Below are 10,869 nucleotides of genomic sequence, written 5' to 3'. Positions count from 1 at the left end.
AAGGGGTCGTTCATATAGCACTACGTGGACAGAAATACCATTAATGATCTAGACTGACAAATCCAAGTAATTTTGCGCCCATTTAAAACAGTTTTGCATCATCTTGATATCATAGTTGTACCAATTTATATGGAAAATTGCTGTGCCAACCCTTAACTCCGGAAGCGGAATTCCGATAGGCACAAAATTCAGTAGCAGCCGATGGGAAGGTTGTACTTTCCATTTGAGACTAAGTTTGTGCAAATCGGTCCAGCCATCTCCAAGAAACGTTATTTACATTTTTGACACATTGACACATACAGACGAATGGAGATAACCCAGACAAATCTGAATCACTATGATAGCGTACAGCAATTGTTGTGGCAGTCTACGACAGAAACCATGTGTAACGCCACTTTCATTGTAGAGCCGTATCAAGTCCCCATGGTAACGATAACTGGGTGGCGGATAGTTCGGGAATGACTACTATACAAGATATGGGCAAATTCCCCTCACAGGAAGTGGTAGAACGCTCATACGAAGGTTTTGTGATAACCAAAGTCAACAGCGTTTTCGTGTGCACCTGTTACACTCCTCCAAGATGGACAGTGGAGCAGTTCATCCTAATGCTGGAACAGTTAATCGAGTAGTTGATCGGCTGAAATATCCTGAAAAATCCCCAATTTTCTCCGGTTTCAATCCCGGTAAAATTCAATCATTTTGCCATCACCATGGATGCTTGATTCCATGAGGTATTTACATCATAAAGACTTAGCCTTAAGCTAAGCCACTGTTTTGACACACTCGCTTTTTACAAGACATTTTTGAAAAAAAATACTATGAAGGAAAAAAAATATAATGAAAAAAATTATTATGAAATGAATACAATTATGAATAAAAACAACTTGAGCAACACAAAAAATACATTATCCAAAAGATCTTGAGTTTAAAACTATTATAAAAACAAAAAAATCACAATTATGAGAAAAAAATTATGTTGAAAAAAGAAACATATGGGGAAAAAGAAAGAATTGGGGAAAATTTACTAACAACTAAAACTCTTGTTTTGCTTGAAATATATAAACGACAAGAGAAGATTAGGAAGAATGCCAATCGAGTCGGTTTTCATTTTAAAATAAACTACACACTAAAGTAATAATGCGAGTCGATGAATGCACTTAGAAGTGCAATTTTACATATAACAACAAATTTTAAAGGACAGAAAATAATGGTAAATAAATGAAAATTATACTTGAAATAGTTAAATAAATGTAGTAAACTGCAGGTGAAAAATGAAGATTACACAACACATTAAATAAGTTTTTTATGATACAATAATAATTTATAGCAATCAACTTATCAAAACCGTAGATCAAATAAGCAAATAACGCATAATGACGAAAATAATAATTGCTAAACATAGGAGATTTTGTATAAAGTTGGAGCAGAAGTCTGGAGTAGTGTGTGCCCTATGGAGAAGGTAGTCACGAGCACTACACAACGCGTTCGACAAGGAAGGATTTGGAAAGAACGGTGGTGATGGGAGGAAGATGGAGGGAATGTCGGAGGTGGAAGAATGGTAAAACTACGGAGCAAGCAGGACAACCTATAGTCAACGAGAAATTCGATGAAACTGATGATCGATGAAATATAAAAGCCACAGTCGGAACAGTCAAACCCGGTATGTGTGCATGAAATGGCACCTCAATAGTCACATCAACGTAATCGATCGAGGGTTGGTACACGAGGAGCTGTACCGAGAAGTAGATACCACCCCCTGGGGCGATGCGTACAGAGTCGTGATGGCAAAAATGAAGGGAATGTCGACACCAGCCGTGATATGCCCCCGGGTAAGCTGAAGTGTTGAGTGCTTCTTCCCGAAGCACGATCCAACTACCTGGTCACCGACACCGTACGGCGCAAGAGAGGGAGCAAACTCATACAATCGGCAAGTGACATACGATGAGCTCCCACAAGCATTGAAGCGACTGAAATCAAAAAAGCCCCCGGTCCGGATGGAATACCAAATGTGGTGCTAAAAGCTGCGATCTTTACATACCCAAACATGTTAAGGATGGTGTTGCAGAAGTGTCTAGATGAAGTCAACTGTCCCGAAATGCTGAAGGTACAGAAGCTGGTGATGATACCAAAGCCAAGGAAGCCACCGGGTGATCCGGCCTCGTATAGGCCTATATTTTTGCAGGACAAACTTCGAAAACTTCTGGAAAGAATCATTCATGACAGGCTGACAAATTGCACGGAAGACGAGCGCTGACTATTCAAGATGCAGTTCGGATTTCACAAAAAAACATCGACAGTGGATGCAATTCGGACAGCGCACGAGAGTGCGGAGAAGGCATATAAATGGATGCGACGAGGAGATCGATCCTGCGCTGTGGTCACGATAGATGTGAAGAAGCCATTTAAGACCGTCAGCTAAGGAGCCATCGCCGCAGCGGTGCACAGCATGACGGCCTCCGACTATCTGGTCCGGATCCTGAAAAGCTACTTCCAGAGCTGAGTGCTGCTCTATCAAACGAACGAAGGGCAGAAGTAGATGCGAGTGACAACAGGCATTCCTCATTGCTCCATTCTCGGTTTAACTCTTTGGAACGGGATATATCATGGGGACTTGACACTGCGGCTGCCCAGGGAAGTGAAAATCGTGGGTTTCGCGGACGACGTGTCAGTAACGGTGATGGGGAGACATTTGAAGAAGTGAAGGTGTCTGTGACAGAGTCAATAGACACGATCGATAACTGGATGAACGGGTTAAACAGCTATCATCAAGATGTAGGTGTTGTTAGTCAGCAACTACAAATCGGTTCAGTGGATGCAGATCGACATCGGAGGGCACGTGATCGCATCGAAGCATGCACTGAAACAAAGCATGCACTGAAGCAATTTGGCGAAGGCGACGAACGCTATAGCGAGGATTATGCCAAACTTCGGCGACCCGAAAAGGCTGCTGAAAACCAAGCGGACATGGGAAAAGCTGAACAGGATGTTCCGATTGATGGCCGTACGATGACTCCCATCTACATCACCCTGGCGGAGGATATCGAGTGCTACAATTGGAGAAACTTCAGAAACGTGAGGAAGATGGTGAGAATCGATTCGATGGCGAGGTGGCAGCAGGAATGGGACAATACGAAGAAACCGGATGAACCTACCGGCTCATCCCAAATCTGTGGACGTGAGTCAATAGAAAGCATGGTGAGTACAGCTCCTGTCGGGCTACGTCTGCTTCAGGAAGTATCTTCATCGGTTCGGACATGCAACATCATCATCGTACCCGGAGTGCTATCATCGCCGGAAAACTCTACGACGGAGTAGGCTACATCTACCGCCGGGGACTAGTCGAGTAGATTGCGACAGAGTACCGCGTATAGGTCATCGGGGCGCCAGCGAACCGGAGGCCACATTCCATCAGGAATCGTCGCACCGACCGCGGCACCCTATTGGTTGGCCCGATAGAAATATAGCGAATACTAAAGAAGAATCGGTATCGGGAGAACTTCTTTCGCCGGGAAACTCTCCGTCGGCGTAAGCTAGATTCACCGCCGGGGATTAGACTGAGTATACTACGACGAGACACCACCAGACACGAGTCGTCGGGGAACCAGCGGTTCGGACGCCCACCGGAATCACAGAACTGACCTCAGCACCTGGCTGGTTGGCTCGGTTTCTGGAGAACTTCTCTCGCGGGGAAATTCCCCGTCGAATTAAGGTCCATCGTTGGAGACTAGACCGAGTAGTTCGCGAACAAGTCGGGAGCTAAAAGAGGAAGTTGTACTAGATAGCACAAGGTAGTCGAAGGGCTCCGTAAGTTAAACAGTCTGTAGTTTGCCGCCCAAATTGTCCTCCAAATTGTCGAGAGTGTGCCAATGAAACGTAACTAGCTAAGTAGGCTCTTTACCCTAACTACCTGCTAACCGCTGAAAAAAACATTTTGACACGAGAATTCCATCCGTCTCGTCAACCCAACGCACACACAAGTATTACAATAAATCAATTGATCCCAATGCATACTCACAAGCAGCACACGCACGTCACATCCTGCAATGTTGAACTCACTCCACTCGAGTACATTGCAAACCAATGCGTACATATGATTCGAACCCATCGCATTTTACATAGTTGTTCGAGTATGAAAAGTTTCAAGTCGCTCAGCAGGGTGAAGAGCTCACGATAAGCTTTACACACAGCATAGATGGGAATTTTCCATTTTTTCGTGAACTTTCCAATGTTTACTATTTCCAATAGACTACTTGTATGGCACACTGATAGAATATATTCGTAAATCGTTAGTTATCGAATTAGTTTCGTACAGAAAACTTTCATAAAATATAAGAATTTTTCGAACATATGATGAATAATTCGTAGTTCTATTGGAACACTTTTAGTTTTTATTATGAATTTTTTGTAAAAACCACGAAACGACTTTCGTTGGTTTATTACAAAAGGGCTTCATTAGGCAAACGAATCGTTCGCTGCTATATACGAAAGTCTTTATAATATTTACGAGCACCATTCGTCAATCCGTCAACGTCAAAAGAGCTTCAATAGTGGTTGAAAATGGTGTCCTTGTTGTTATACGTCAGATAATTGTTGATCATCACGACTGTCTCGGTCTGACTTTTAGTAACCGTGTATCCGTGTTCGCCGGTTTCAGCAAGATTTCCTGAACCTCTTTCGCTTCCAGTTGATCCAGAATCCGGAGCAGCACGGATTCAGTTGAGCCATCGCGAACTGTTCGTTGGTTTTGTATGAATAAGTTTAAGTTTTTCTCTCTTCCGGGATAATTCACAAAGAAACAGAGCTCGTTCCATATTCTGCCGGAGCAATATCAAAACAATATGCTATTAAATACGTAAACTGCCCTAAGATGAACGAAATGAATTCGTGCGGACAACGAAATCGTTAGTAATATACACAAACATTTATTAAAATAAACGTATCATTTCGGTTCACTCACGAAAAATAATGTCGTTATCAACAATAACATTTGTGCAATGTACACTAAATAAGTAAAATTTACGCCCACCCCAGGTACAGGATTTGAACCACCAACTTTTGGGTATCTGGTTAAATTCTCTAACCCTTACACTGTAAAAAAACATTACCCATTTTATGAATTCAATTTGCCCGTTTTCGGAAATTGTTCGAGCTGCCAAAAAATGGGTACTTTTTGTTTCTAACAATGAGTGCTTTTTATCCATTTTACAATCACTCGATGAGGTAATGTCAATGAGTATATTGAACCTAATAATGGGTGAAAAATCTTTTAAGAATAATTTCAAGCGAGTTAACCTGTAAACTATTGATCGTAGCGGAACCGGCAAATTATCGGCTCGTAGCGGAACCGGTGGCGGAATCGGAACATTTCGGCAATGCTCCGTAAACGACGGTAGTTTAAGGGACGATCCATAAATGACGTAGCATTTTTGAGTGATTTTTAACACCCCCTCCGCCATCGTAGCATTTCGTCACAAACCTCTAAATACCCTCCCCCTGGTAATTACGTAGCTTGACGGTAATTCTCCCCCCCCCTTGTCACCGCTAAATTTAAAAAAAATTAAAAAGCGATGTTAGTTATTCCCCTTTAAAAAAGCTACGGAGCATGACATGACCCCCTACCCCCTGTCGTCACACATCATCACAAAATACAAAACTCCCCCCTCCCCCATATAATGCTACGTCATTTATGGATGATCCCTAAACTACTGAGAATGTTGCAAATATCCGCCAATTCCGAAATTTTGACTGCTTTGGAAGCTAACAAAATATTCTAACCAGCGACAGGTTTTATTTGGTTTTGTGATTTTAGAATAGGATCCCTATCGAGATTCGTATGCTTTTATGTGAGAGAACAAACGTGAAATGGATGTTTCATGGTTTTTATTAAATTCGCAAATAATTCTATTTTCAGCATTTTTCATTCTCGAGCGATTTTTATTAATGGGTATTTTTTACGCATTTTCTTATAACTATTCTGCGAAAAGTAATGGATGAAACGTACCCAGGTTGACGTACAACCATTAAATGGGTTATCCATTTTTATTGAAAATGGGTAGTTTTCTACGCATTAATGGGTACTTTACTTTATCAGTGTATGATATCCCTGTGCTATGATGACGTTCCAGGAAAAACACATGATTATCGCATTGGCGACAGTGATCGTACTACTGCCTCTAGGGCGAGATCACACACAACCGTCCACGCTGCTCATCACATTTGGTCTATTTTAATTTCCCCGCTAGATAGCAAGGCTCGAAGATGCCCAAATCCGAAGAGCAATCAATCGCCTCCAAAATGTACATTGTCATTACAGACTACAGAAGGAACTAAAAAAAATGCTGCGAAATGGAATCTGACAAGCCACTCTAATGCAGAGGTTCTTGATCCTTGCCCGAAGATACAATAAGGAGAAGTCCACGGTGAACTAGGTGGATCGCTCAAGTTATAGGGGATCTGACAAGACTTTGAGCTCAGAGAGGCTGGCAACAAACAGCCATGCACCGTGTTAACTGAAGACGACTTCTTGGTGAACATCACGACATATTCGGGAGAAGATATACCGACACCAGAAAATCAACAACATGAAATATTCGTAAAAGCAATTGAACCAGTTTTATTCTAATTTGATTAGGCGTTAGCGTAATAACTTCCGGGTCGCCAATGTGAACTCGTCGTCTTTTGAATTTGCTTCCTCGTTGACGGCGCTGACTGTGATTTTGGAGGCACTGGACGCAGTTACAAAGTTGGCAATTGTTTGTAGTTCAGATGATGGTATTGTAGATAGCTTCATGTGTTGTATTTTTCTCCAGCGGTTATTGTGCATGGTTTGTTTGGGAACGCGTCACGTCATCTGCATACTTCAACTTATCTGTTCATGCGTAATTGGTAGTTGACAATATTCAACTTTTTATATCCGCGCAAATTTCAAACAATTTGGATAATCTATTCGTATTTCTCCCCTTCATACACATCACATAGAATTTCACTTGTTTTGTAGATAACTGAAGCAGCGCTCATGAATTCGGCAAAATCCATAACTGTAGCTTCTCCAAACAATGCATATTATGGAGAACGTCACGTTTTACGTACGCCAAGCCGATGCCGGTTTGGTGCAAATTGCTTCAGGTGCTATTATCGGCCAAATTGAATAAATCAGTTTTGGTGGAACATGCTGCTATATCCTTTTTTATCGTTCGTGAAGCATGCTTCCAGCCGTGGACGGGTATGTATATGACAAAAATCCACCATAGCATCCAACAGCAGTGATGCACCCGAAACCATCGAAGTCGATATATGTATAGTGGTATAAAATGCACTCATGGTAAAAGTGCAGCTAAATGAATTGGTGGCATAGATGATTTGCTGAAAGCGTTTTACTTTTTACACTATCAGACACGCGACTAAACTAGGTGAGGTATTTATATGAGCATGAGAGTGTCTCGGATAAAATACTATTTTTTCGGGTTGTATATTAATCAGGCAAAAAATCTTTCCAAATAATCTAGCAACTATTGACGAAACTGTGTACATGATATAAAACCACAGAGAACAGACATATAAGGTAGAACAAACTTTCGTGGAAAACCTGCCTAAACATTTAAATGAAAATACATACGTTGAAAATCGCTATCGCGTACAGGTTCGCATGCATGTATCAGCGTTGTATCCATGTTTGCATGTCACGCCCGTATAGCGTTTGCTGGCCGATCGTAGTGCCGGGTAAGGTTCAAGTTACCTTTTTTGAGCATGTGTTAGTTTTGAACGCTGGGTAGTATGGGTAGGAAAAATTGTGTTCAGCTTTGCCACCGGATTATCCATTAAAACCTTTTCAAAACTCTAAAAGAAGAATATCAGCCGATTTATCATATCACAACGATTCAAATCATACAAAATAGCTGCTGGAAAAACTATCGGTTTCGCTAAATGGTGCTTTTGAAAAAGTGGCTGAGATTTTTTGTCACACTACCACACCGTGCTGGGGTAGACAATACAACAGCGCAATGAAAGAACCACAGCCACTTTTTCAAAAGCACCATTCAGCTAAGCCGATGGTTTTTCCAGCAGCTATTTTGCATGAATTGAATCGTGATGATCTAATAAATCGACTGATATTCTTCTTTTAGAGTTTTGAAAAGGTTTTAATGGATAATGCGGTGGCAAAGCTGAACACAATTTTTCCTACCCATACTACCCAGCGTTCAAAACTAACACATGCTCAAAAAAGGTAACTTGAACCTTAACCGGCACTACGATCGGCCAGCAAACGCTATACGGGCGTGGCATGCAAACATGGATACAACGCTGATACATGCATGCGAACCTGTATGCGATAGTGATTTTCAACGTATGTATTTTCATTTAAATGTTTAGGCAGGTTTTCCACGAAAGTTTGTTCTACCTTATATGTCTATTCTCTGTGGTTTTATATCATATACCCAGTTTCTTCAATAGTTGCTAGATTATTTGGAAAGATTTTTTGCCTGATTAATATACAACCCAAAAAAATAGTATTTTATCCGAGATAATCTGATGGCAAAGCTGAGCACAATTTTTCTTACGCACACTACCAAGCCTTGAAGTAACTTGAGCCTTAATGGCAAGTACTGTTGCAAAATCCCTAACGTTATGGTTTTGTTAGCAATGAGTTTTGTTTGAAATCTCGTCTGTTTCAACTCACCACGGTTTCCGCTACATGGAGGAGAGGTGTGCAGCGAGAATGGTGGATGGACTGAGTTGCAGGAGCCCTGAGAAGTTTCCGTGTCCTGAGATGCTGGCGACAAACTGCTATTGAGCTGTAGATGACTTCTTGATATGGAAAGGGACATCACGGATTTAGATTGAATAGAGAAGAAGAATATAATTAATCTAAATTAAGTTGAAGGTCACGTTCCAGTTGGTATGTAGTGTCAAATAAAAGAAGAAAGAAACTAAAACCATTTCATTCAATGTTCTATGAAATAAGTTTAATGCCAACCGCGGGTCATGAACTTCCTAAATTGTAAATAATATAAGAAATGTCTTAGATCTGCAGAGCGGTCTGGCTGGCGAAACCTGTGCAGTAACGTCTCGAGTCTGAACGAGGCTAGCAGGTTAAATAAAACTCTCTCGAAATCGAAAGATTTTCAGATGAACTCATTAAAAACCAGAGATGGTGTTTATGTGACGGACGAAAGAGATGTTCTTAATTGTCTCTTCAACGTACACTTTCCAGGTTGTATCGATCCGGAGCTGAACAATGTTCACAGATCTCATTCTGGTGATTCGGACTCGTGGGCGTTAGCACGCACATTGGTTACTACTGAATCGGTCAAGTGGGCAGTTGACAGTTTTGCCCCATACAAATCTCTCGGAAAAGATGGAATACTTCCCGTGCTACTGCAAAAGGTATTTGATATTTTTAAACATGTCTTGAAAAAGATTTTGCTTTCCAGTCTTGCTACCGGGCATATCCCGAAAGCAAATAACTGAAGTAACTGTTAGATTTATTCCCAAAGGGGGCGCTCAAGCTATGAAAAAGCCAAGAGTTTTAGGCATATCAGCTTAAATTCTTTTCTTCTGAAAGCTTTGGAACGCATAATCGATCATCACACCAGGAACGTTAGTTTAGTTGAATATCCACTGTACAAAATACTTCCATGTCAGTGTGGCAAATCCACGATCACTCTGCTTCACGATGTTGTTTACAACATTGAGAAAGCTTTCTAACTTAAGCAATCTAGCTTGGATGTATTCCTAGATATTGAGGGTGCTTTTGACAATGTGCTCTTCCAGTCTATTCTGGAAGCGACGCGCGGTCGTGAGATATCTGCATGTATCTCGGGTTGGATAAACGCAATGCTTAGTAACCGCATTCTTTGCTCGTCACTACGACAGGCTGAGATACGGAAGTTGAGTATTTTCAGTTGTCCTCAGGGTGGCGTTCTGTCACCTTTGTTATGGAATTTGGTTGCCGACGGCTTCTTGAAGAAACTCAATGAACTTGGATTTCCAACTTACGGGTTTGCTGATGATTACCAAATAATAATTACTGAGCTTTGCATCGGAACAATCTTTGACTTAATGCAACAAGCATTAAAAGCTGTCGAACAGTGGTATCGACAAGTTAAATTATCAGTTAACCCAAGCAAAACTTCCATGAATGACAACCGGGGCACGTCCCTTGCAATTCTTTGATTCTGAGCTACTGTGTGCAGATCAAGTCAAATACGTTGAAGTTATATTGGATTCCAAACTGAATTGGTCTGCTCACACTGAGATCAGAGTCAAGAAGGCGTGCATGGTCTTCGGGCATTGTAGACGAGCTTTTGGAAAGACCTGGGGTCTCAATCCTAAATACATCTATTGGATTTACACGACAATTGTACGTTCAATACTGTCATACGGATTCCTTGTGTGGTGGCAGAGGGGAGAGGTGATGACAGTCTAGTCATAGTTAAACCATCTGCAGAGAATGGCGCTCATGGCGTTGACTAGTGCTTTCAGCACAACTCCGACTGCTGCTCTTGAGGCACTTCTAAATATCAAACCATTACACATACACCTCAAACAAGAAGCACTATCATTTGCGTACAGAATGCAGGTTACTGGGCTTTGGAACAGTAATCATGTTGATCTTACTACCAGTCATACGCGATTGTGTAGTTTTCCTTACATGGCGTTCCATGTGAAGATTAGACCTGTGCGCCGCCACGCCACGCCGCCGCCGCCGGTAAATTTTAACAAACGCCGACGCCGAAAGGTAGACCGGCGGCGCGCCGCCGACGCCTTTTTCATACGCCGACAATTCGCGAACTCGAAAATTGTTGACTCATAATTTTAGCCACAAATCTAGGAACATTAACAACATATACGACATTAACTGTTTCATGA

The sequence above is a fragment of the Topomyia yanbarensis genome, chromosome 2 (assembly GCF_030247195.1).
Source record: "Topomyia yanbarensis strain Yona2022 chromosome 2, ASM3024719v1, whole genome shotgun sequence".
In the NCBI taxonomy this organism is placed as follows: domain Eukaryota; kingdom Metazoa; phylum Arthropoda; class Insecta; order Diptera; family Culicidae; genus Topomyia; species Topomyia yanbarensis.
Note: the sequence above shows the minus strand (reverse complement) of the source record.